Source organism: Rhinoderma darwinii, unplaced genomic scaffold (genome assembly GCF_050947455.1).
Source record: "Rhinoderma darwinii isolate aRhiDar2 unplaced genomic scaffold, aRhiDar2.hap1 Scaffold_899, whole genome shotgun sequence".
Taxonomy (NCBI): Eukaryota; Metazoa; Chordata; class Amphibia; order Anura; family Rhinodermatidae; genus Rhinoderma; species Rhinoderma darwinii.
The window spans coordinates 15,240-38,356 of NW_027464471.1; the positions used below are offsets into that span (position 1 = coordinate 15,240).

Consider the following 23,117-nt stretch of genomic DNA (forward strand, 5'->3'; position numbering starts at 1 on the left):
GGCCAAAGATCACCTGTCTGCATCCACCTTTTTGGATTGAAAGCAGCTTTGTTAACAATCAGTGGTCAAATCACAAGCATACAGTATACCGTCAACCAGCCCAATCAATCAATATCTTTGACACAGGCTCAAAGTAGCACAACATAGTACAGCAAAGGCACAGGTCCTACACTTTACGTTACACTCTGCACTAACATTGAGATAAAGCATCACATAGGAAAGCCACAAAACCAAAGGCAGCTGATAAGGGAGAGAGGAGTATCCAATCCTCTTGGCCACCCAGAGGTCAATTGATGGCTGGCTCGCTCGATCGATCGATCTAGCAAGTATCTCTGACTAGTAATAGTCAGCATTGAATAATAAGCACTGTTTTTCACCAGAGTAAATCAGGGGAAAGCGCGAACGCAGTCCCCCACTACCACAAATTATGCAGTCGAGTTTCCCGCATTTGGGGAAATCGCAGGGGTCAGCACACCCGAAGTGCAATGGATGAGCCTCACCCTGGGAGAACCACCTTAGTGATCATGGTATCTCCCCTGCCAGGTAAGTATGAGTTGCATAGCGCCTGCCAGACAGGCTCCCCTCACAAGAGGCCCTACTAAGTCGCTGAGGATTTTTCCTGGTTTTTGGTCCGAAGCAGGCCAAAGATCACCTGTCTGCATCCACCTTTTTGGATTGAAAGCAGCTTTGTTAACAATCAGTGGTCAAATCACAAGCATACAGTATACCGTCAACCAGCCCAATCAATCAATATCTTTGACACAGGCTCAAAGTAGCACAACATAGTACAGCAAAGGCACAGGTCCTACACTTTACGTTACACTCTGCACTAACATTGAGATAAAGCATCACATAGGAAAGCCACAAAACCAAAGGCAGCTGATAAGGGAGAGAGGAGTATCCAATCCTCTTGGCCACCCAGAGGTCAATTGATGGCTGGCTCGCTCGATCTAGCAAGTATCTCTGACTAGTAATAGTCAGCATTGAATAATAAGCACTGTTTTTCACCAGAGTAAATCAGGGGAAAGCGCAAACGCAGTCCCCCACTACCACAAATTATGCAGTCGAGTTTCCCGCATTTGGGGAAATCGCAGGGGTCAGCACACCCGAAGTGCAATGGATGAGCCTCACCCTGGGAGAACCACCTTAGTGATCATGGTATCTCCCCTGCCAGGTAAGTATGAGTTGCATAGCGCCTGCCAGAAAGGCTCCCCTCACAAGAGGCCCTACTAAGTCGCTGAGGATTTTTCCTGGTTTTTGGTCCGAAGCAGGCCAAAGATCACCTGTCTGGATCCAACTGCGCCAAAAAACGGATGCACCTCATTGTACGGAGCCAGGGGTGTGCAGGCACCCCAAATTCCATAAGACACAGGCTCAAGTCTAAGCACTTCCAAGATGCACAGCAACCAGGGTATTAGCATATGGGGCGGCGGCTTCTGGTCAGAGCATTGCCGTGCCGATGAAGCAGTCCCCACATTTGCATGCCGTCACCTGTGAGACAGAGAGGAAGGATAGGTTAGGTTAGGGAAAGGCTCGCCATGCCCTGACTTCTCGAAGCCCAGCAGAAAAAGAAACTTCACTGATCACACTGTTGTTCATCCACGAGGGGGAGACAAAGGCTGCGTATACAGCTAAATATAAAGAGATAATGTACCACATTTTGGATTGAAAAACAGCTTTGTTGACAATCGGTGGTTAAATCACAAGCATACAAGTACCTCTGACTAGTAACAGTCAGCATTGAATAATAAGCACTGTTTTTCACCAGAGTAAATCAGGGGAAAGCGCGAACGCAGTCCCCCACTACCACAAATTATGCAGTCGAGTTTCCCGCATTTGGGGAAATCGCAGGGGTCAGCACACCCGAAGTGCAATGGATGAGCCTCACCCTGGGAGAACCACCTTAATGATCATGGTATCTCCCCTGCCAGGTAAGTATGAGTTGCATAGCGCCTGCCAGACAGGCTCCCCTCACAAGAGGCCCTACTAAGTCGCTGAGGATTTTTCCTGGTTTTTGGTCCGAAGCAGGCCAAAGATCACCTGTCTGCATCCACCTTTTTGGATTGAAAGCAGCTTTGTTAACAATCAGTGGTCAAATCACAAGCATACAGTATACCGTCAACCAGCCCAATCAATCAATATCTTTGACACAGGCTCAAAGTAGCACAACATAGTACAGCAAAGGCACAGGTCCTACACTTTACGTTACACTCTGCACTAACATTGAGATAAAGCATCACATAGGAAAGCCACAAAACCAAAGGCAGCTGATAAGGGAGAGAGGAGTATCCAATCCTCTTGGCCACCCAGAGGTCAATTGATGGCTGGCTCGCTCGATTGATCGATCTAGCAAGTATCTCTGACTAGTAATAGTCAGCATTGAATAATAAGCACTGTTTTTCACCAGAGTAAATCAGGGGAAAGCGCAAACGCAGTCCCCCACTACCACAAATTATGCAGTCGAGTTTCCCGCATTTGGGGAAATCGCAGGGGTCAGCACACCCGAAGTGCAATGGCTGAGCCTCACCCTGGGAGAACCACCTTAATGATCATGGTATCTCCCCTGCCAGGTAAGTATGAGTTGCATAGCGCCTGCCAGACAGGCTCCCCTCACAAGAGGCCCTACTAAGTCGCTGAGGATTTTTCCTGGTTTTTGGTCCGAAGCAGGCCAAAGATCACCTGTCTGCATCCACCTTTTTGGATTGAAAGCAGCTTTGTTAACAATCAGTGGTCAAATCACAAGCATACAGTATACCGTCAACCAGCCCAATCAATCAATATCTTTGACACAGGCTCAAAGTAGCACAACATAGTACAGCAAAGGCACAGGTCCTACACTTTACGTTACACTCTGCACTAACATTGAGATAAAGCATCACATAGGAAAGCCACAAAACCAAAGGCAGCTGATAAGGGAGAGAGGAGTATCCAATCCTCTTGGCCACCCAGAGGTCAATTGATGGCTGGCTCGCTCGATCGATCGATCTAGCAAGTATCTCTGACTAGTAATAGTCAGCATTGAATAATAAGCACTGTTTTTCACCAGAGTAAATCAGGGGAAAGCGCAAACGCAGTCCCCCACTACCACAAATTATGCAGTCGAGTTTCCCGCATTTGGGGAAATCGCAGGGGTCAGCACACCCGAAGTGCAATGGATGAGCCTCACCCTGGGAGAACCACCTTAGTGATCATGGTATCTCCCCTGCCAGGTAAGTATGAGTTGCATAGCGCCTGCCAGACAGGCTCCCCTCACAAGAGGCCCTACTAAGTCGCTGAGGATTTTTCCTGGTTTTTGGTCCGAAGCAGGCCAAAGATCACCTGTCTGCATCCACCTTTTTGGATTGAAAGCAGCTTTGTTAACAATCAGTGGTCAAATCACAAGCATACAGTATACCGTCAACCAGCCCAATCAATCAATATCTTTGACACAGGCTCAAAGTAGCACAACATAGTACAGCAAAGGCACAGGTCCTACACTTTACGTTACACTCTGCACTAACATTGAGATAAAGCATCACATAGGAAAGCCACAAAACCAAAGGCAGCTGATAAGGGAGAGAGGAGTATCCAATCCTCTTGGCCACCCAGAGGTCAATTGATGGCTGGCTCGCTCGATCTAGCAAGTATCTCTGACTAGTAATAGTCAGCATTGAATAATAAGCACTGTTTTTCACCAGAGTAAATCAGGGGAAAGCGCAAACGCAGTCCCCCACTACCACAAATTATGCAGTCGAGTTTCCCGCATTTGGGGAAATCGCAGGGGTCAGCACACCCGAAGTGCAATGGATGAGCCTCACCCTGGGAGAACCACCTTAATGATCATGGTATCTCCCCTGCCAGGTAAGTATGAGTTGCATAGCGCCTGCCAGACAGGCTCCCCTCACAAGAGGCCCTACTAAGTCGCTGAGGATTTTTCCTGGTTTTTGGTCCGAAGCAGGCCAAAGATCACCTGTCTGCATCCACCTTTTTGGATTGAAAGCAGCTTTGTTAACAATCAGTGGTCAAATCACAAGCATACAGTATACCGTCAACCAGCCCAATCAATCAATATCTTTGACACAGGCTCAAAGTAGCACAACATAGTACAGCAAAGGCACAGGTCCTACACTTTACGTTACACTCTGCACTAACATTGAGATAAAGCATCACATAGGAAAGCCACAAAACCAAAGGCAGCTGATAAGGGAGAGAGGAGTATCCAATCCTCTTGGCCACCCAGAGGTCAATTGATGGCTGGCTCGCTCGATCTAGCAAGTATCTCTGACTAGTAATAGTCAGCATTGAATAATAAGCACTGTTTTTCACCAGAGTAAATCAGGGGAAAGCGCAAACGCAGTCCCCCACTACCACAAATTATGCAGTCGAGTTTCCCGCATTTGGGGAAATCGCAGGGGTCAGCACACCCGAAGTGCAATGGATGAGCCTCACCCTGGGAGAACCACCTTAGTGATCATGGTATCTCCCCTGCCAGGTAAGTATGAGTTGCATAGCGCCTGCCAGAAAGGCTCCCCTCACAAGAGGCCCTACTAAGTCGCTGAGGATTTTTCCTGGTTTTTGGTCCGAAGCAGGCCAAAGATCACCTGTCTGGATCCAACTGCGCCAAAAAACGGATGCACCTCATTGTACGGAGCCAGGGGTGTGCAGGCACCCCAAATTCCATAAGACACAGGCTCAAGTCTAAGCACTTCCAAGATGCACAGCAACCAGGGTATTAGCATATGGGGCGGCGGCTTCTGGTCAGAGCATTGCCGTGCCGATGAAGCAGTCCCCACATTTGCATGCCGTCACCTGTGAGACAGAGAGGAAGGATAGGTTAGGTTAGGGAAAGGCTCGCCATGCCCTGACTTCTCGAAGCCCAGCAGAAAAAGAAACTTCACTGATCACACTGTTGTTCATCCACGAGGGGGAGACAAAGGCTGCGTATACAGCTAAATATAAAGAGATAATGTACCACATTTTGGATTGAAAAACAGCTTTGTTGACAATCGGTGGTTAAATCACAAGCATACAAGTACCTCTGACTAGTAACAGTCAGCATTGAATAATAAGCACTGTTTTTCACCAGAGTAAATCAGGGGAAAGCGCGAACGCAGTCCCCCACTACCACAAATTATGCAGTCGAGTTTCCCGCATTTGGGGAAATCGCAGGGGTCAGCACACCCGAAGTGCAATGGATGAGCCTCACCCTGGGAGAACCACCTTAATGATCATGGTATCTCCCCTGCCAGGTAAGTATGAGTTGCATAGCGCCTGCCAGACAGGCTCCCCTCACAAGAGGCCCTACTAAGTCGCTGAGGATTTTTCCTGGTTTTTGGTCCGAAGCAGGCCAAAGATCACCTGTCTGCATCCACCTTTTTGGATTGAAAGCAGCTTTGTTAACAATCAGTGGTCAAATCACAAGCATACAGTATACCGTCAACCAGCCCAATCAATCAATATCTTTGACACAGGCTCAAAGTAGCACAACATAGTACAGCAAAGGCACAGGTCCTACACTTTACGTTACACTCTGCACTAACATTGAGATAAAGCATCACATAGGAAAGCCACAAAACCAAAGGCAGCTGATAAGGGAGAGAGGAGTATCCAATCCTCTTGGCCACCCAGAGGTCAATTGATGGCTGGCTCGCTCGATCGATCGATCTAGCAAGTATCTCTGACTAGTAATAGTCAGCATTGAATAATAAGCACTGTTTTTCACCAGAGTAAATCAGGGGAAAGCGCAAACGCAGTCCCCCACTACCACAAATTATGCAGTCGAGTTTCCCGCATTTGGGGAAATCGCAGGGGTCAGCACACCCGAAGTGCAATGGCTGAGCCTCACCCTGGGAGAACCACCTTAATGATCATGGTATCTCCCCTGCCAGGTAAGTATGAGTTGCATAGCGCCTGCCAGACAGGCTCCCCTCACAAGAGGCCCTACTAAGTCGCTGAGGATTTTTCCTGGTTTTTGGTCCGAAGCAGGCCAAAGATCACCTGTCTGCATCCACCTTTTTGGATTGAAAGCAGCTTTGTTAACAATCAGTGGTCAAATCACAAGCATACAGTATACCGTCAACCAGCCCAATCAATCAATATCTTTGACACAGGCTCAAAGTAGCACAACATAGTACAGCAAAGGCACAGGTCCTACACTTTACGTTACACTCTGCACTAACATTGAGATAAAGCATCACATAGGAAAGCCACAAAACCAAAGGCAGCTGATAAGGGAGAGAGGAGTATCCAATCCTCTTGGCCACCCAGAGGTCAATTGATGGCTGGCTCGCTCGATCGATCGATCTAGCAAGTATCTCTGACTAGTAATAGTCAGCATTGAATAATAAGCACTGTTTTTCACCAGAGTAAATCAGGGGAAAGCGCAAACGCAGTCCCCCACTACCACAAATTATGCAGTCGAGTTTCCCGCATTTGGGGAAATCGCAGGGGTCAGCACACCCGAAGTGCAATGGATGAGCCTCACCCTGGGAGAACCACCTTAGTGATCATGGTATCTCCCCTGCCAGGTAAGTATGAGTTGCATAGCGCCTGCCAGACAGGCTCCCCTCACAAGAGGCCCTACTAAGTCGCTGAGGATTTTTCCTGGTTTTTGGTCCGAAGCAGGCCAAAGATCACCTGTCTGCATCCACCTTTTTGGATTGAAAGCAGCTTTGTTAACAATCAGTGGTCAAATCACAAGCATACAGTATACCGTCAACCAGCCCAATCAATCAATATCTTTGACACAGGCTCAAAGTAGCACAACATAGTACAGCAAAGGCACAGGTCCTACACTTTACGTTACACTCTGCACTAACATTGAGATAAAGCATCACATAGGAAAGCCACAAAACCAAAGGCAGCTGATAAGGGAGAGAGGAGTATCCAATCCTCTTGGCCACCCAGAGGTCAATTGATGGCTGGCTCGCTCGATCTAGCAAGTATCTCTGACTAGTAATAGTCAGCATTGAATAATAAGCACTGTTTTTCACCAGAGTAAATCAGGGGAAAGCGCAAACGCAGTCCCCCACTACCACAAATTATGCAGTCGAGTTTCCCGCATTTGGGGAAATCGCAGGGGTCAGCACACCCGAAGTGCAATGGATGAGCCTCACCCTGGGAGAACCACCTTAATGATCATGGTATCTCCCCTGCCAGGTAAGTATGAGTTGCATAGCGCCTGCCAGACAGGCTCCCCTCACAAGAGGCCCTACTAAGTCGCTGAGGATTTTTCCTGGTTTTTGGTCCGAAGCAGGCCAAAGATCACCTGTCTGCATCCACCTTTTTGGATTGAAAGCAGCTTTGTTAACAATCAGTGGTCAAATCACAAGCATACAGTATACCGTCAACCAGCCCAATCAATCAATATCTTTGACACAGGCTCAAAGTAGCACAACATAGTACAGCAAAGGCACAGGTCCTACACTTTACGTTACACTCTGCACTAACATTGAGATAAAGCATCACATAGGAAAGCCACAAAACCAAAGGCAGCTGATAAGGGAGAGAGGAGTATCCAATCCTCTTGGCCACCCAGAGGTCAATTGATGGCTGGCTCGCTCGATCGATCGATCTAGCAAGTATCTCTGACTAGTAATAGTCAGCATTGAATAATAAGCACTGTTTTTCACCAGAGTAAATCAGGGGAAAGCGCAAACGCAGTCCCCCACTACCACAAATTATGCAGTCGAGTTTCCCGCATTTGGGGAAATCGCAGGGGTCAGCACACCCGAAGTGCAATGGATGAGCCTCACCCTGGGAGAACCACCTTAGTGATCATGGTATCTCCCCTGCCAGGTAAGTATGAGTTGCATAGCGCCTGCCAGACAGGCTCCCCTCACAAGAGGCCCTACTAAGTCGCTGAGGATTTTTCCTGGTTTTTGGTCCGAAGCAGGCCAAAGATCACCTGTCTGCATCCACCTTTTTGGATTGAAAGCAGCTTTGTTAACAATCAGTGGTCAAATCACAAGCATACAGTATACCGTCAACCAGCCCAATCAATCAATATCTTTGACACAGGCTCAAAGTAGCACAACATAGTACAGCAAAGGCACAGGTCCTACACTTTACGTTACACTCTGCACTAACATTGAGATAAAGCATCACATAGGAAAGCCACAAAACCAAAGGCAGCTGATAAGGGAGAGAGGAGTATCCAATCCTCTTGGCCACCCAGAGGTCAATTGATGGCTGGCTCGCTCGATCTAGCAAGTATCTCTGACTAGTAATAGTCAGCATTGAATAATAAGCACTGTTTTTCACCAGAGTAAATCAGGGGAAAGCGCAAACGCAGTCCCCCACTACCACAAATTATGCAGTCGAGTTTCCCGCATTTGGGGAAATCGCAGGGGTCAGCACACCCGAAGTGCAATGGATGAGCCTCACCCTGGGAGAACCACCTTAATGATCATGGTATCTCCCCTGCCAGGTAAGTATGAGTTGCATAGCGCCTGCCAGACAGGCTCCCCTCACAAGAGGCCCTACTAAGTCGCTGAGGATTTTTCCTGGTTTTTGGTCCGAAGCAGGCCAAAGATCACCTGTCTGCATCCACCTTTTTGGATTGAAAGCAGCTTTGTTAACAATCAGTGGTCAAATCACAAGCATACAGTATACCGTCAACCAGCCCAATCAATCAATATCTTTGACACAGGCTCAAAGTAGCACAACATAGTACAGCAAAGGCACAGGTCCTACACTTTACGTTACACTCTGCACTAACATTGAGATAAAGCATCACATAGGAAAGCCACAAAACCAAAGGCAGCTGATAAGGGAGAGAGGAGTATCCAATCCTCTTGGCCACCCAGAGGTCAATTGATGGCTGGCTCGCTCGATCTAGCAAGTATCTCTGACTAGTAATAGTCAGCATTGAATAATAAGCACTGTTTTTCACCAGAGTAAATCAGGGGAAAGCGCAAACGCAGTCCCCCACTACCACAAATTATGCAGTCGAGTTTCCCGCATTTGGGGAAATCGCAGGGGTCAGCACACCCGAAGTGCAATGGATGAGCCTCACCCTGGGAGAACCACCTTAGTGATCATGGTATCTCCCCTGCCAGGTAAGTATGAGTTGCATAGCGCCTGCCAGAAAGGCTCCCCTCACAAGAGGCCCTACTAAGTCGCTGAGGATTTTTCCTGGTTTTTGGTCCGAAGCAGGCCAAAGATCACCTGTCTGGATCCAACTGCGCCAAAAAACGGATGCACCTCATTGTACGGAGCCAGGGGTGTGCAGGCACCCCAAATTCCATAAGACACAGGCTCAAGTCTAAGCACTTCCAAGATGCACAGCAACCAGGGTATTAGCATATGGGGCGGCGGCTTCTGGTCAGAGCATTGCCGTGCCGATGAAGCAGTCCCCACATTTGCATGCCGTCACCTGTGAGACAGAGAGGAAGGATAGGTTAGGTTAGGGAAAGGCTCGCCATGCCCTGACTTCTCGAAGCCCAGCAGAAAAAGAAACTTCACTGATCACACTGTTGTTCATCCACGAGGGGGAGACAAAGGCTGCGTATACAGCTAAATATAAAGAGATAATGTACCACATTTTGGATTGAAAAACAGCTTTGTTGACAATCGGTGGTTAAATCACAAGCATACAAGTACCTCTGACTAGTAACAGTCAGCATTGAATAATAAGCACTGTTTTTCACCAGAGTAAATCAGGGGAAAGCGCGAACGCAGTCCCCCACTACCACAAATTATGCAGTCGAGTTTCCCGCATTTGGGGAAATCGCAGGGGTCAGCACACCCGAAGTGCAATGGATGAGCCTCACCCTGGGAGAACCACCTTAATGATCATGGTATCTCCCCTGCCAGGTAAGTATGAGTTGCATAGCGCCTGCCAGACAGGCTCCCCTCACAAGAGGCCCTACTAAGTCGCTGAGGATTTTTCCTGGTTTTTGGTCCGAAGCAGGCCAAAGATCACCTGTCTGCATCCACCTTTTTGGATTGAAAGCAGCTTTGTTAACAATCAGTGGTCAAATCACAAGCATACAGTATACCGTCAACCAGCCCAATCAATCAATATCTTTGACACAGGCTCAAAGTAGCACAACATAGTACAGCAAAGGCACAGGTCCTACACTTTACGTTACACTCTGCACTAACATTGAGATAAAGCATCACATAGGAAAGCCACAAAACCAAAGGCAGCTGATAAGGGAGAGAGGAGTATCCAATCCTCTTGGCCACCCAGAGGTCAATTGATGGCTGGCTCGCTCGATCGATCGATCTAGCAAGTATCTCTGACTAGTAATAGTCAGCATTGAATAATAAGCACTGTTTTTCACCAGAGTAAATCAGGGGAAAGCGCAAACGCAGTCCCCCACTACCACAAATTATGCAGTCGAGTTTCCCGCATTTGGGGAAATCGCAGGGGTCAGCACACCCGAAGTGCAATGGCTGAGCCTCACCCTGGGAGAACCACCTTAATGATCATGGTATCTCCCCTGCCAGGTAAGTATGAGTTGCATAGCGCCTGCCAGACAGGCTCCCCTCACAAGAGGCCCTACTAAGTCGCTGAGGATTTTTCCTGGTTTTTGGTCCGAAGCAGGCCAAAGATCACCTGTCTGCATCCACCTTTTTGGATTGAAAGCAGCTTTGTTAACAATCAGTGGTCAAATCACAAGCATACAGTATACCGTCAACCAGCCCAATCAATCAATATCTTTGACACAGGCTCAAAGTAGCACAACATAGTACAGCAAAGGCACAGGTCCTACACTTTACGTTACACTCTGCACTAACATTGAGATAAAGCATCACATAGGAAAGCCACAAAACCAAAGGCAGCTGATAAGGGAGAGAGGAGTATCCAATCCTCTTGGCCACCCAGAGGTCAATTGATGGCTGGCTCGCTCGATCGATCGATCTAGCAAGTATCTCTGACTAGTAATAGTCAGCATTGAATAATAAGCACTGTTTTTCACCAGAGTAAATCAGGGGAAAGCGCAAACGCAGTCCCCCACTACCACAAATTATGCAGTCGAGTTTCCCGCATTTGGGGAAATCGCAGGGGTCAGCACACCCGAAGTGCAATGGATGAGCCTCACCCTGGGAGAACCACCTTAGTGATCATGGTATCTCCCCTGCCAGGTAAGTATGAGTTGCATAGCGCCTGCCAGACAGGCTCCCCTCACAAGAGGCCCTACTAAGTCGCTGAGGATTTTTCCTGGTTTTTGGTCCGAAGCAGGCCAAAGATCACCTGTCTGCATCCACCTTTTTGGATTGAAAGCAGCTTTGTTAACAATCAGTGGTCAAATCACAAGCATACAGTATACCGTCAACCAGCCCAATCAATCAATATCTTTGACACAGGCTCAAAGTAGCACAACATAGTACAGCAAAGGCACAGGTCCTACACTTTACGTTACACTCTGCACTAACATTGAGATAAAGCATCACATAGGAAAGCCACAAAACCAAAGGCAGCTGATAAGGGAGAGAGGAGTATCCAATCCTCTTGGCCACCCAGAGGTCAATTGATGGCTGGCTCGCTCGATCTAGCAAGTATCTCTGACTAGTAATAGTCAGCATTGAATAATAAGCACTGTTTTTCACCAGAGTAAATCAGGGGAAAGCGCAAACGCAGTCCCCCACTACCACAAATTATGCAGTCGAGTTTCCCGCATTTGGGGAAATCGCAGGGGTCAGCACACCCGAAGTGCAATGGATGAGCCTCACCCTGGGAGAACCACCTTAATGATCATGGTATCTCCCCTGCCAGGTAAGTATGAGTTGCATAGCGCCTGCCAGACAGGCTCCCCTCACAAGAGGCCCTACTAAGTCGCTGAGGATTTTTCCTGGTTTTTGGTCCGAAGCAGGCCAAAGATCACCTGTCTGCATCCACCTTTTTGGATTGAAAGCAGCTTTGTTAACAATCAGTGGTCAAATCACAAGCATACAGTATACCGTCAACCAGCCCAATCAATCAATATCTTTGACACAGGCTCAAAGTAGCACAACATAGTACAGCAAAGGCACAGGTCCTACACTTTACGTTACACTCTGCACTAACATTGAGATAAAGCATCACATAGGAAAGCCACAAAACCAAAGGCAGCTGATAAGGGAGAGAGGAGTATCCAATCCTCTTGGCCACCCAGAGGTCAATTGATGGCTGGCTCGCTCGATCGATCGATCTAGCAAGTATCTCTGACTAGTAATAGTCAGCATTGAATAATAAGCACTGTTTTTCACCAGAGTAAATCAGGGGAAAGCGCGAACGCAGTCCCCCACTACCACAAATTATGCAGTCGAGTTTCCCGCATTTGGGGAAATCGCAGGGGTCAGCACACCCGAAGTGCAATGGATGAGCCTCACCCTGGGAGAACCACCTTAGTGATCATGGTATCTCCCCTGCCAGGTAAGTATGAGTTGCATAGCGCCTGCCAGAAAGGCTCCCCTCACAAGAGGCCCTACTAAGTCGCTGAGGATTTTTCCTGGTTTTTGGTCCGAAGCAGGCCAAAGATCACCTGTCTGGATCCAACTGCGCCAAAAAACGGATGCACCTCATTGTACGGAGCCAGGGGTGTGCAGGCACCCCAAATTCCATAAGACACAGGCTCAAGTCTAAGCACTTCCAAGATGCACAGCAACCAGGGTATTAGCATATGGGGCGGCGGCTTCTGGTCAGAGCATTGCCGTGCCGATGAAGCAGTCCCCACATTTGCATGCCGTCACCTGTGAGACAGAGAGGAAGGATAGGTTAGGTTAGGGAAAGGCTCGCCATGCCCTGACTTCTCGAAGCCCAGCAGAAAAAGAAACTTCACTGATCACACTGTTGTTCATCCACGAGGGGGAGACAAAGGCTGCGTATACAGCTAAATATAAAGAGATAATGTACCACATTTTGGATTGAAAAACAGCTTTGTTGACAATCGGTGGTTAAATCACAAGCATACAAGTACCTCTGACTAGTAACAGTCAGCATTGAATAATAAGCACTGTTTTTCACCAGAGTAAATCAGGGGAAAGCGCGAACGCAGTCCCCCACTACCACAAATTATGCAGTCGAGTTTCCCGCATTTGGGGAAATCGCAGGGGTCAGCACACCCGAAGTGCAATGGATGAGCCTCACCCTGGGAGAACCACCTTAGTGATCATGGTATCTCCCCTGCCAGGTAAGTATGAGTTGCATAGCGCCTGCCAGACAGGCTCCCCTCACAAGAGGCCCTACTAAGTCGCTGAGGATTTTTCCTGGTTTTTGGTCCGAAGCAGGCCAAAGATCACCTGTCTGCATCCACCTTTTTGGATTGAAAGCAGCTTTGTTAACAATCAGTGGTCAAATCACAAGCATACAGTATACCGTCAACCAGCCCAATCAATCAATATCTTTGACACAGGCTCAAAGTAGCACAACATAGTACAGCAAAGGCACAGGTCCTACACTTTACGTTACACTCTGCACTAACATTGAGATAAAGCATCACATAGGAAAGCCACAAAACCAAAGGCAGCTGATAAGGGAGAGAGGAGTATCCAATCCTCTTGGCCACCCAGAGGTCAATTGATGGCTGGCTCGCTCGATCTAGCAAGTATCTCTGACTAGTAATAGTCAGCATTGAATAATAAGCACTGTTTTTCACCAGAGTAAATCAGGGGAAAGCGCAAACGCAGTCCCCCACTACCACAAATTATGCAGTCGAGTTTCCCGCATTTGGGGAAATCGCAGGGGTCAGCACACCCGAAGTGCAATGGCTGAGCCTCACCCTGGGAGAACCACCTTAATGATCATGGTATCTCCCCTGCCAGGTAAGTATGAGTTGCATAGCGCCTGCCAGACAGGCTCCCCTCACAAGAGGCCCTACTAAGTCGCTGAGGATTTTTCCTGGTTTTTGGTCCGAAGCAGGCCAAAGATCACCTGTCTGCATCCACCTTTTTGGATTGAAAGCAGCTTTGTTAACAATCAGTGGTCAAATCACAAGCATACAGTATACCGTCAACCAGCCCAATCAATCAATATCTTTGACACAGGCTCAAAGTAGCACAACATAGTACAGCAAAGGCACAGGTCCTACACTTTACGTTACACTCTGCACTAACATTGAGATAAAGCATCACATAGGAAAGCCACAAAACCAAAGGCAGCTGATAAGGGAGAGAGGAGTATCCAATCCTCTTGGCCACCCAGAGGTCAATTGATGGCTGGCTCGCTCGATCGATCGATCTAGCAAGTATCTCTGACTAGTAATAGTCAGCATTGAATAATAAGCACTGTTTTTCACCAGAGTAAATCAGGGGAAAGCGCGAACGCAGTCCCCCACTACCACAAATTATGCAGTCGAGTTTCCCGCATTTGGGGAAATCGCAGGGGTCAGCACACCCGAAGTGCAATGGATGAGCCTCACCCTGGGAGAACCACCTTAGTGATCATGGTATCTCCCCTGCCAGGTAAGTATGAGTTGCATAGCGCCTGCCAGACAGGCTCCCCTCACAAGAGGCCCTACTAAGTCGCTGAGGATTTTTCCTGGTTTTTGGTCCGAAGCAGGCCAAAGATCACCTGTCTGCATCCACCTTTTTGGATTGAAAGCAGCTTTGTTAACAATCAGTGGTCAAATCACAAGCATACAGTATACCGTCAACCAGCCCAATCAATCAATATCTTTGACACAGGCTCAAAGTAGCACAACATAGTACAGCAAAGGCACAGGTCCTACACTTTACGTTACACTCTGCACTAACATTGAGATAAAGCATCACATAGGAAAGCCACAAAACCAAAGGCAGCTGATAAGGGAGAGAGGAGTATCCAATCCTCTTGGCCACCCAGAGGTCAATTGATGGCTGGCTCGCTCGATCTAGCAAGTATCTCTGACTAGTAATAGTCAGCATTGAATAATAAGCACTGTTTTTCACCAGAGTAAATCAGGGGAAAGCGCAAACGCAGTCCCCCACTACCACAAATTATGCAGTCGAGTTTCCCGCATTTGGGGAAATCGCAGGGGTCAGCACACCCGAAGTGCAATGGATGAGCCTCACCCTGGGAGAACCACCTTAATGATCATGGTATCTCCCCTGCCAGGTAAGTATGAGTTGCATAGCGCCTGCCAGACAGGCTCCCCTCACAAGAGGCCCTACTAAGTCGCTGAGGATTTTTCCTGGTTTTTGGTCCGAAGCAGGCCAAAGATCACCTGTCTGCATCCACCTTTTTGGATTGAAAGCAGCTTTGTTAACAATCAGTGGTCAAATCACAAGCATACAGTATACCGTCAACCAGCCCAATCAATCAATATCTTTGACACAGGCTCAAAGTAGCACAACATAGTACAGCAAAGGCACAGGTCCTACACTTTACGTTACACTCTGCACTAACATTGAGATAAAGCATCACATAGGAAAGCCACAAAACCAAAGGCAGCTGATAAGGGAGAGAGGAGTATCCAATCCTCTTGGCCACCCAGAGGTCAATTGATGGCTGGCTCGCTCGATCGATCGATCTAGCAAGTATCTCTGACTAGTAATAGTCAGCATTGAATAATAAGCACTGTTTTTCACCAGAGTAAATCAGGGGAAAGCGCGAACGCAGTCCCCCACTACCACAAATTATGCAGTCGAGTTTCCCGCATTTGGGGAAATCGCAGGGGTCAGCACACCCGAAGTGCAATGGATGAGCCTCACCCTGGGAGAACCACCTTAGTGATCATGGTATCTCCCCTGCCAGGTAAGTATGAGTTGCATAGCGCCTGCCAGACAGGCTCCCCTCACAAGAGGCCCTACTAAGTCGCTGAGGATTTTTCCTGGTTTTTGGTCCGAAGCAGGCCAAAGATCACCTGTCTGCATCCACCTTTTTGGATTGAAAGCAGCTTTGTTAACAATCAGTGGTCAAATCACAAGCATACAGTATACCGTCAACCAGCCCAATCAATCAATATCTTTGACACAGGCTCAAAGTAGCACAACATAGTACAGCAAAGGCACAGGTCCTACACTTTACGTTACACTCTGCACTAACATTGAGATAAAGCATCACATAGGAAAGCCACAAAACCAAAGGCAGCTGATAAGGGAGAGAGGAGTATCCAATCCTCTTGGCCACCCAGAGGTCAATTGATGGCTGGCTCGCTCGATCTAGCAAGTATCTCTGACTAGTAATAGTCAGCATTGAATAATAAGCACTGTTTTTCACCAGAGTAAATCAGGGGAAAGCGCAAACGCAGTCCCCCACTACCACAAATTATGCAGTCGAGTTTCCCGCATTTGGGGAAATCGCAGGGGTCAGCACACCCGAAGTGCAATGGCTGAGCCTCACCCTGGGAGAACCACCTTAATGATCATGGTATCTCCCCTGCCAGGTAAGTATGAGTTGCATAGCGCCTGCCAGACAGGCTCCCCTCACAAGAGGCCCTACTAAGTCGCTGAGGATTTTTCCTGGTTTTTGGTCCGAAGCAGGCCAAAGATCACCTGTCTGCATCCACCTTTTTGGATTGAAAGCAGCTTTGTTAACAATCAGTGGTCAAATCACAAGCATACAGTATACCGTCAACCAGCCCAATCAATCAATATCTTTGACACAGGCTCAAAGTAGCACAACATAGTACAGCAAAGGCACAGGTCCTACACTTTACGTTACACTCTGCACTAACATTGAGATAAAGCATCACATAGGAAAGCCACAAAACCAAAGGCAGCTGATAAGGGAGAGAGGAGTATCCAATCCTCTTGGCCACCCAGAGGTCAATTGATGGCTGGCTCGCTCGATCGATCGATCTAGCAAGTATCTCTGACTAGTAATAGTCAGCATTGAATAATAAGCACTGTTTTTCACCAGAGTAAATCAGGGGAAAGCGCGAACGCAGTCCCCCCACTACCACAAATTATGCAGTCGAGTTTCCCGCATTTGGGGAAATCGCAGGGGTCAGCACACCCGAAGTGCAATGGATGAGCCTCACCCTGGGAGAACCACCTTAGTGATCATGGTATCTCCCCTGCCAGGTAAGTATGAGTTGCATAGCGCCTGCCAGACAGGCTCCCCTCACAAGAGGCCCTACTAAGTCGCTGAGGATTTTTCCTGGTTTTTGGTCCGAAGCAGGCCAAAGATCACCTGTCTGCATCCACCTTTTTGGATTGAAAGCAGCTTTGTTAACAATCAGTGGTCAAATCACAAGCATACAGTATACCGTCAACCAGCCCAATCAATCAATATCTTTGACACAGGCTCAAAGTAGCACAACATAGTACAGCAAAGGCACAGGTCCTACACTTTACGTTACACTCTGCACTAACATTGAGATAAAGCATCACATAGGAAAGCCACAAAACCAAAGGCAGCTGATAAGGGAGAGAGGAGTATCCAATCCTCTTGGCCACCCAGAGGTCAATTGATGGCTGGCTCGCTCGATCTAGCAAGTATCTCTGACTAGTAATAGTCAGCATTGAATAATAAGCACTGTTTTTCACCAGAGTAAATCAGGGGAAAGCGCAAACGCAGTCCCCCACTACCACAAATTATGCAGTCGAGTTTCCCGCATTTGGGGAAATCGCAGGGGTCAGCACACCCGAAGTGCAATGGATGAGCCTCACCCTGGGAGAACCACCTTAATGATCATGGTATCTCCCCTGCCAGGTAAGTATGAGTTGCATAGCGCCTGCCAGACAGGCTCCCCTCACAAGAGGCCCTACTAAGTCGCTGAGGATTTTTCCTGGTTTTTGGTCCGAAGCAGGCCAAAGATCACCTGTCTGCATCCACCTTTTTGGATTGAAAGCAGCTTTGTTAACAATCAGTGGTCAAATCACAAGCATACAGTATACCGTCAACCAGCCCAATCAATCAATATCTTTGACACAGGCTCAAAGTAGCACAACATAGTACAGCAAAGGCACAGGTCCTACACTTTACGTTACACTCTGCACTAACATTGAGATAAAGCATCACATAGGAAAGCCACAAAACCAAAGGCAGCTGATAAGGGAGAGAGGAGTATCCAATCCTCTTGGCCACCCAGAGGTCAATTGATGGCTGGCTCGCTCGATCGATCGATCTAGCAAGTATCTCTGACTAGTAATAGTCAGCATTGAATAATAAGCACTGTTTTTCACCAGAGTAAATCAGGGGAAAGCGCGAACGCAGTCCCCCACTACCACAAATTATGCAGTCGAGTTTCCCGCATTTGGGGAAATCGCAGGGGTCAGCACACCCGAAGTGCAATGGATGAGCCTCACCCTGGGAGAACCACCTTAGTGATCATGGTATCTCCCCTGCCAGGTAAGTATGAGTTGCATAGCGCCTGCCAGACAGGCTCCCCTCACAAGAGGCCCTACTAAGTCGCTGAGGATTTTTCCTGGTTTTTGGTCCGAAGCAGGCCAAAGATCACCTGTCTGCATCCACCTTTTTGGATTGAAAGCAGCTTTGTTAACAATCAGTGGTCAAATCACAAGCATACAGTATACCGTCAACCAGCCCAATCAATCAATATCTTTGACACAGGCTCAAAGTAGCACAACATAGTACAGCAAAGGCACAGGTCCTACACTTTACGTTACACTCTGCACTAACATTGAGATAAAGCATCACATAGGAAAGCCACAAAACCAAAGGCAGCTGATAAGGGAGAGAGGAGTATCCAATCCTCTTGGCCACCCAGAGGTCAATTGATGGCTGGCTCGCTCGATCTAGCAAGTATCTCTGACTAGTAATAGTCAGCATTGAATAATAAGCACTGTTTTTCACCAGAGTAAATCAGGGGAAAGCGCAAACGCAGTCCCCCACTACCACAAATTATGCAGTCAAGTTTCCCGCATTTGGGGAAATCGCAGGGGTCAGCACACCCGAAGTGCAATGGCTGAGCCTCACCCTGGGAGAACCACCTTAATGATCATGGTATCTCCCCTGCCAGGTAAGTATGAGTTGCATAGCGCCTGCCAGACAGGCTCCCCTCACAAGAGGCCCTACTAAGTCGCTGAGGATTTTTCCTGGTTTTTGGTCCGAAGCAGGCCAAAGATCACCTGTCTGCATCCACCTTTTTGGATTGAAAGCAGCTTTGTTAACAATCAGTGGTCAAATCACAAGCATACAGTATACCGTCAACCAGCCCAATCAATCAATATCTTTGACACAGGCTCAAAGTAGCACAACATAGTACAGCAAAGGCACAGGTCCTACACTTTACGTTACACTCTGCACTAACATTGAGATAAAGCATCACATAGGAAAGCCACAAAACCAAAGGCAGCTGATAAGGGAGAGAGGAGTATCCAATCCTCTTGGCCACCCAGAGGTCAATTGATGGCTGGCTCGCTCGATCGATCGATCTAGCAAGTATCTCTGACTAGTAATAGTCAGCATTGAATAATAAGCACTGTTTTTCACCAGAGTAAATCAGGGGAAAGCGCGAACGCAGTCCCCCACTACCACAAATTATGCAGTCGAGTTTCCCGCATTTGGGGAAATCGCAGGGGTCAGCACACCCGAAGTGCAATGGATGAGCCTCACCCTGGGAGAACCACCTTAGTGATCATGGTATCTCCCCTGCCAGGTAAGTATGAGTTGCATAGCGCCTGCCAGACAGGCTCCCCTCACAAGAGGCCCTACTAAGTCGCTGAGGATTTTTCCTGGTTTTTGGTCCGAAGCAGGCCAAAGATCACCTGTCTGCATCCACCTTTTTGGATTGAAAGCAGCTTTGTTAACAATCAGTGGTCAAATCACAAGCATACAGTATACCGTCAACCAGCCCAATCAATCAATATCTTTGACACAGGCTCAAAGTAGCACAACATAGGCACAGGTCCTACACTTTACGTTACACTCTGCACTAACATTGAGATAAAGCATCACATAGGAAAGCCACAAAACCAAAGGCAGCTGATAAGGGAGAGAGGAGTATCCAATCCTCTTGGCCACCCAGAGGTCAATTGATGGCTGGCTCGATCGATCGATCTAGCAAGTATCTCTGACTAGTAATAGTCAGCATTGATTAATAAGCACTGTTTTTCACCAGAGTAAATCAGGGGAAAGCGCGAACGCAGTCCCCCACTACCACAAATTATGCAGTCGAGTTTCCCGCATTTGGGGAAATCGCAGGGGTCAGCACACCCGAAGTGCAATGGATGAGCCTCACCCTGGGAGAACCACCTTAGTGATCATGGTATCTCCCCTGCCAGGTAAGTATGAGTTGCATAGCGCCTGCCAGAAAGGCTCCCCTCACAAGAGGCCCTACTAAGTCGCTGAGGATTTTTCCTGGTTTTTGGTCCGAAGCAGGCCAAAGATCACCTGTCTGGATCCAACTGCGCCAAAAAACGGATGCACCTCATTGTACGGAGCCAGGGGTGTGCAGGCACCCCAAATTCCATAAGACACAGGCTCAAGTCTAAGCACTTCCAAGATGCACAGCAACCAGGGTATTAGCATATGGGGCGGCGGCTTCTGGTCAGAGCATTGCCGTGCCGATGAAGCAGTCCCCACATTTGCATGCCGTCACCTGTGAGACAGAGAGGAAGGATAGGTTAGGTTAGGGAAAGGCTCGCCATGCCCTGACTTCTCGAAGCCCAGCAGAAAAAGAAACTTCACTGATCACACTGTTGTTCATCCACGAGGGGGAGACAAAGGCTGCGTATACAGCTAAATATAAAGAGATAATGTACCACATTTTGGATTGAAAAACAGCTTTGTTGACAATCGGTGGTTAAATCACAAGCATACAAGTACCTCTGACTAGTAACAGTCAGCATTGAATAATAAGCACTGTTTTTCACCAGAGTAAATCAGGGGAAAGCGCGAACGCAGTCCCCCACTACCACAAATTATGCAGTCGAGTTTCCCGCATTTGGGGAAATCGCAGGGGTCAGCACACCCGAAGTGCAATGGATGAGCCTCACCCTGGGAGAACCACCTTAATGATCATGGTATCTCCCCTGCCAGGTAAGTATGAGTTGCATAGCGCCTGCCAGACAGGCTCCCCTCACAAGAGGCCCTACTAAGTCGCTGAGGATTTTTCCTGGTTTTTGGTCCGAAGCAGGCCAAAGATCACCTGTCTGCATCCACCTTTTTGGATTGAAAGCAGCTTTGTTAACAATCAGTGGTCAAATCACAAGCATACAGTATACCGTCAACCAGCCCAATCAATCAATATCTTTGACACAGGCTCAAAGTAGCACAACATAGTACAGCAAAGGCACAGGTCCTACACTTTACGTTACACTCTGCACTAACATTGAGATAAAGCATCACATAGGAAAGCCACAAAACCAAAGGCAGCTGATAAGGGAGAGAGGAGTATCCAATCCTCTTGGCCACCCAGAGGTCAATTGATGGCTGGCTCGCTCGATCGATCGATCTAGCAAGTATCTCTGACTAGTAATAGTCAGCATTGAATAATAAGCACTGTTTTTCACCAGAGTAAATCAGGGGAAAGCGCGAACGCAGTCCCCCACTACCACAAATTATGCAGTCGAGTTTCCCGCATTTGGGGAAATCGCAGGGGTCAGCACACCCGAAGTGCAATGGATGAGCCTCACCCTGGGAGAACCACCTTAGTGATCATGGTATCTCCCCTGCCAGGTAAGTATGAGTTGCATAGCGCCTGCCAGACAGGCTCCCCTCACAAGAGGCCCTACTAAGTCGCTGAGGATTTTTCCTGGTTTTTGGTCCGAAGCAGGCCAAAGATCACCTGTCTGCATCCACCTTTTTGGATTGAAAGCAGCTTTGTTAACAATCAGTGGTCAAATCACAAGCATACAGTATACCGTCAACCAGCCCAATCAATCAATATCTTTGACACAGGCTCAAAGTAGCACAACATAGTACAGCAAAGGCACAGGTCCTACACTTTACGTTACACTCTGCACTAACATTGAGATAAAGCATCACATAGGAAAGCCACAAAACCAAAGGCAGCTGATAAGGGAGAGAGGAGTATCCAATCCTCTTGGCCACCCAGAGGTCAATTGATGGCTGGCTCGCTCGATCTAGCAAGTATCTCTGACTAGTAATAGTCAGCATTGAATAATAAGCACTGTTTTTCACCAGAGTAAATCAGGGGAAAGCGCAAACGCAGTCCCCCACTACCACAAATTATGCAGTCGAGTTTCCCGCATTTGGGGAAATCGCAGGGGTCAGCACACCCGAAGTGCAATGGCTGAGCCTCACCCTGGGAGAACCACCTTAATGATCATGGTATCTCCCCTGCCAGGTAAGTATGAGTTGCATAGCGCCTGCCAGACAGGCTCCCCTCACAAGAGGCCCTACTAAGTCGCTGAGGATTTTTCCTGGTTTTTGGTCCGAAGCAGGCCAAAGATCACCTGTCTGCATCCACCTTTTTGGATTGAAAGCAGCTTTGTTAACAATCAGTGGTCAAATCACAAGCATACAGTATACCGTCAACCAGCCCAATCAATCAATATCTTTGACACAGGCTCAAAGTAGCACAACATAGTACAGCAAAGGCACAGGTCCTACACTTTACGTTACACTCTGCACTAACATTGAGATAAAGCATCACATAGGAAAGCCACAAAACCAAAGGCAGCTGATAAGGGAGAGAGGAGTATCCAATCCTCTTGGCCACCCAGAGGTCAATTGATGGCTGGCTCGCTCGATCGATCGATCTAGCAAGTATCTCTGACTAGTAATAGTCAGCATTGAATAATAAGCACTGTTTTTCACCAGAGTAAATCAGGGGAAAGCGCGAACGCAGTCCCCCACTACCACAAATTATGCAGTCGAGTTTCCCGCATTTGGGGAAATCGCAGGGGTCAGCACACCCGAAGTGCAATGGATGAGCCTCACCCTGGGAGAACCACCTTAGTGATCATGGTATCTCCCCTGCCAGGTAAGTATGAGTTGCATAGCGCCTGCCAGACAGGCTCCCCTCACAAGAGGCCCTACTAAGTCGCTGAGGATTTTTCCTGGTTTTTGGTCCGAAGCAGGCCAAAGATCACCTGTCTGCATCCACCTTTTTGGATTGAAAGCAGCTTTGTTAACAATCAGTGGTCAAATCACAAGCATACAGTATACCGTCAACCAGCCCAATCAATCAATATCTTTGACACAGGCTCAAAGTAGCACAACATAGTACAGCAAAGGCACAGGTCCTACACTTTACGTTACACTCTGCACTAACATTGAGATAAAGCATCACATAGGAAAGCCACAAAACCAAAGGCAGCTGATAAGGGAGAGAGGAGTATCCAATCCTCTTGGCCAC

At 47.9% G+C, this 23,117-nt stretch overlaps 35 non-coding genes across 35 annotated transcripts; all 35 read right to left on the reverse strand.

Annotated features, from left to right (window-relative positions):
* Positions 1-387: 387 nt before the first annotated feature.
* LOC142732324 (U1 spliceosomal RNA) lies at positions 388-551 on the reverse strand. Its single transcript, XR_012879525.1, has one exon. It is a non-coding gene; the product is annotated as a U1 spliceosomal RNA (small nuclear RNA).
* A 467-nt stretch (positions 552-1,018) lies between these two features.
* LOC142732251 (U1 spliceosomal RNA) lies at positions 1,019-1,182 on the reverse strand. Its single transcript, XR_012879458.1, has one exon. It is a non-coding gene; the product is annotated as a U1 spliceosomal RNA (small nuclear RNA).
* A 593-nt stretch (positions 1,183-1,775) lies between these two features.
* LOC142732182 (U1 spliceosomal RNA) lies at positions 1,776-1,939 on the reverse strand. Its single transcript, XR_012879396.1, has one exon. It is a non-coding gene; the product is annotated as a U1 spliceosomal RNA (small nuclear RNA).
* Positions 1,940-2,414: 475 nt separating this feature from the next.
* LOC142732269 (U1 spliceosomal RNA) lies at positions 2,415-2,578 on the reverse strand. The gene has a single exon (XR_012879475.1). It is a non-coding gene; the product is annotated as a U1 spliceosomal RNA (small nuclear RNA).
* Positions 2,579-3,053: 475 nt separating this feature from the next.
* Positions 3,054-3,217, reverse strand: LOC142732252 (U1 spliceosomal RNA). The gene has a single exon (XR_012879459.1). It is a non-coding gene; the product is annotated as a U1 spliceosomal RNA (small nuclear RNA).
* Positions 3,218-3,684: 467 nt separating this feature from the next.
* Positions 3,685-3,848, reverse strand: LOC142732224 (U1 spliceosomal RNA). The gene has a single exon (XR_012879434.1). It is a non-coding gene; the product is annotated as a U1 spliceosomal RNA (small nuclear RNA).
* A 467-nt stretch (positions 3,849-4,315) lies between these two features.
* Positions 4,316-4,479, reverse strand: LOC142732253 (U1 spliceosomal RNA). The gene has a single exon (XR_012879460.1). It is a non-coding gene; the product is annotated as a U1 spliceosomal RNA (small nuclear RNA).
* Positions 4,480-5,072: 593 nt separating this feature from the next.
* Positions 5,073-5,236, reverse strand: LOC142732195 (U1 spliceosomal RNA). The gene has a single exon (XR_012879407.1). It is a non-coding gene; the product is annotated as a U1 spliceosomal RNA (small nuclear RNA).
* Positions 5,237-5,711: 475 nt separating this feature from the next.
* On the reverse strand, positions 5,712-5,875 carry LOC142732270 (U1 spliceosomal RNA). Its single transcript, XR_012879476.1, has one exon. It is a non-coding gene; the product is annotated as a U1 spliceosomal RNA (small nuclear RNA).
* Positions 5,876-6,350: 475 nt separating this feature from the next.
* On the reverse strand, positions 6,351-6,514 carry LOC142732254 (U1 spliceosomal RNA). Its single transcript, XR_012879461.1, has one exon. It is a non-coding gene; the product is annotated as a U1 spliceosomal RNA (small nuclear RNA).
* A 467-nt stretch (positions 6,515-6,981) lies between these two features.
* Positions 6,982-7,145, reverse strand: LOC142732225 (U1 spliceosomal RNA). Its single transcript, XR_012879435.1, has one exon. It is a non-coding gene; the product is annotated as a U1 spliceosomal RNA (small nuclear RNA).
* A 475-nt stretch (positions 7,146-7,620) lies between these two features.
* Positions 7,621-7,784, reverse strand: LOC142732256 (U1 spliceosomal RNA). Its single transcript, XR_012879463.1, has one exon. It is a non-coding gene; the product is annotated as a U1 spliceosomal RNA (small nuclear RNA).
* Positions 7,785-8,251: 467 nt separating this feature from the next.
* On the reverse strand, positions 8,252-8,415 carry LOC142732226 (U1 spliceosomal RNA). The gene has a single exon (XR_012879436.1). It is a non-coding gene; the product is annotated as a U1 spliceosomal RNA (small nuclear RNA).
* Positions 8,416-8,882: 467 nt separating this feature from the next.
* LOC142732257 (U1 spliceosomal RNA) lies at positions 8,883-9,046 on the reverse strand. Its single transcript, XR_012879464.1, has one exon. It is a non-coding gene; the product is annotated as a U1 spliceosomal RNA (small nuclear RNA).
* A 593-nt stretch (positions 9,047-9,639) lies between these two features.
* Positions 9,640-9,803, reverse strand: LOC142732207 (U1 spliceosomal RNA). Its single transcript, XR_012879418.1, has one exon. It is a non-coding gene; the product is annotated as a U1 spliceosomal RNA (small nuclear RNA).
* Positions 9,804-10,278: 475 nt separating this feature from the next.
* On the reverse strand, positions 10,279-10,442 carry LOC142732272 (U1 spliceosomal RNA). The gene has a single exon (XR_012879477.1). It is a non-coding gene; the product is annotated as a U1 spliceosomal RNA (small nuclear RNA).
* Positions 10,443-10,917: 475 nt separating this feature from the next.
* Positions 10,918-11,081, reverse strand: LOC142732258 (U1 spliceosomal RNA). The gene has a single exon (XR_012879465.1). It is a non-coding gene; the product is annotated as a U1 spliceosomal RNA (small nuclear RNA).
* A 467-nt stretch (positions 11,082-11,548) lies between these two features.
* LOC142732228 (U1 spliceosomal RNA) lies at positions 11,549-11,712 on the reverse strand. The gene has a single exon (XR_012879437.1). It is a non-coding gene; the product is annotated as a U1 spliceosomal RNA (small nuclear RNA).
* Positions 11,713-12,187: 475 nt separating this feature from the next.
* On the reverse strand, positions 12,188-12,351 carry LOC142732325 (U1 spliceosomal RNA). The gene has a single exon (XR_012879526.1). It is a non-coding gene; the product is annotated as a U1 spliceosomal RNA (small nuclear RNA).
* A 593-nt stretch (positions 12,352-12,944) lies between these two features.
* LOC142732327 (U1 spliceosomal RNA) lies at positions 12,945-13,108 on the reverse strand. The gene has a single exon (XR_012879527.1). It is a non-coding gene; the product is annotated as a U1 spliceosomal RNA (small nuclear RNA).
* A 467-nt stretch (positions 13,109-13,575) lies between these two features.
* On the reverse strand, positions 13,576-13,739 carry LOC142732273 (U1 spliceosomal RNA). The gene has a single exon (XR_012879478.1). It is a non-coding gene; the product is annotated as a U1 spliceosomal RNA (small nuclear RNA).
* A 475-nt stretch (positions 13,740-14,214) lies between these two features.
* LOC142732328 (U1 spliceosomal RNA) lies at positions 14,215-14,378 on the reverse strand. Its single transcript, XR_012879528.1, has one exon. It is a non-coding gene; the product is annotated as a U1 spliceosomal RNA (small nuclear RNA).
* A 467-nt stretch (positions 14,379-14,845) lies between these two features.
* LOC142732229 (U1 spliceosomal RNA) lies at positions 14,846-15,009 on the reverse strand. The gene has a single exon (XR_012879438.1). It is a non-coding gene; the product is annotated as a U1 spliceosomal RNA (small nuclear RNA).
* A 475-nt stretch (positions 15,010-15,484) lies between these two features.
* On the reverse strand, positions 15,485-15,648 carry LOC142732329 (U1 spliceosomal RNA). Its single transcript, XR_012879529.1, has one exon. It is a non-coding gene; the product is annotated as a U1 spliceosomal RNA (small nuclear RNA).
* A 467-nt stretch (positions 15,649-16,115) lies between these two features.
* On the reverse strand, positions 16,116-16,279 carry LOC142732274 (U1 spliceosomal RNA). The gene has a single exon (XR_012879479.1). It is a non-coding gene; the product is annotated as a U1 spliceosomal RNA (small nuclear RNA).
* A 475-nt stretch (positions 16,280-16,754) lies between these two features.
* Positions 16,755-16,919, reverse strand: LOC142732164 (U1 spliceosomal RNA). The gene has a single exon (XR_012879379.1). It is a non-coding gene; the product is annotated as a U1 spliceosomal RNA (small nuclear RNA).
* A 467-nt stretch (positions 16,920-17,386) lies between these two features.
* Positions 17,387-17,550, reverse strand: LOC142732230 (U1 spliceosomal RNA). Its single transcript, XR_012879439.1, has one exon. It is a non-coding gene; the product is annotated as a U1 spliceosomal RNA (small nuclear RNA).
* Positions 17,551-18,025: 475 nt separating this feature from the next.
* Positions 18,026-18,189, reverse strand: LOC142732330 (U1 spliceosomal RNA). The gene has a single exon (XR_012879530.1). It is a non-coding gene; the product is annotated as a U1 spliceosomal RNA (small nuclear RNA).
* Positions 18,190-18,656: 467 nt separating this feature from the next.
* On the reverse strand, positions 18,657-18,820 carry LOC142732306 (U1 spliceosomal RNA). Its single transcript, XR_012879508.1, has one exon. It is a non-coding gene; the product is annotated as a U1 spliceosomal RNA (small nuclear RNA).
* Positions 18,821-19,295: 475 nt separating this feature from the next.
* LOC142732332 (U1 spliceosomal RNA) lies at positions 19,296-19,459 on the reverse strand. The gene has a single exon (XR_012879532.1). It is a non-coding gene; the product is annotated as a U1 spliceosomal RNA (small nuclear RNA).
* Positions 19,460-19,920: 461 nt separating this feature from the next.
* On the reverse strand, positions 19,921-20,084 carry LOC142732333 (U1 spliceosomal RNA). Its single transcript, XR_012879533.1, has one exon. It is a non-coding gene; the product is annotated as a U1 spliceosomal RNA (small nuclear RNA).
* A 593-nt stretch (positions 20,085-20,677) lies between these two features.
* Positions 20,678-20,841, reverse strand: LOC142732219 (U1 spliceosomal RNA). The gene has a single exon (XR_012879429.1). It is a non-coding gene; the product is annotated as a U1 spliceosomal RNA (small nuclear RNA).
* Positions 20,842-21,316: 475 nt separating this feature from the next.
* On the reverse strand, positions 21,317-21,480 carry LOC142732334 (U1 spliceosomal RNA). Its single transcript, XR_012879534.1, has one exon. It is a non-coding gene; the product is annotated as a U1 spliceosomal RNA (small nuclear RNA).
* Positions 21,481-21,947: 467 nt separating this feature from the next.
* On the reverse strand, positions 21,948-22,111 carry LOC142732275 (U1 spliceosomal RNA). Its single transcript, XR_012879480.1, has one exon. It is a non-coding gene; the product is annotated as a U1 spliceosomal RNA (small nuclear RNA).
* Positions 22,112-22,586: 475 nt separating this feature from the next.
* On the reverse strand, positions 22,587-22,750 carry LOC142732335 (U1 spliceosomal RNA). The gene has a single exon (XR_012879535.1). It is a non-coding gene; the product is annotated as a U1 spliceosomal RNA (small nuclear RNA).
* Between the last annotated feature and the right edge of the window lie 367 nt (positions 22,751-23,117).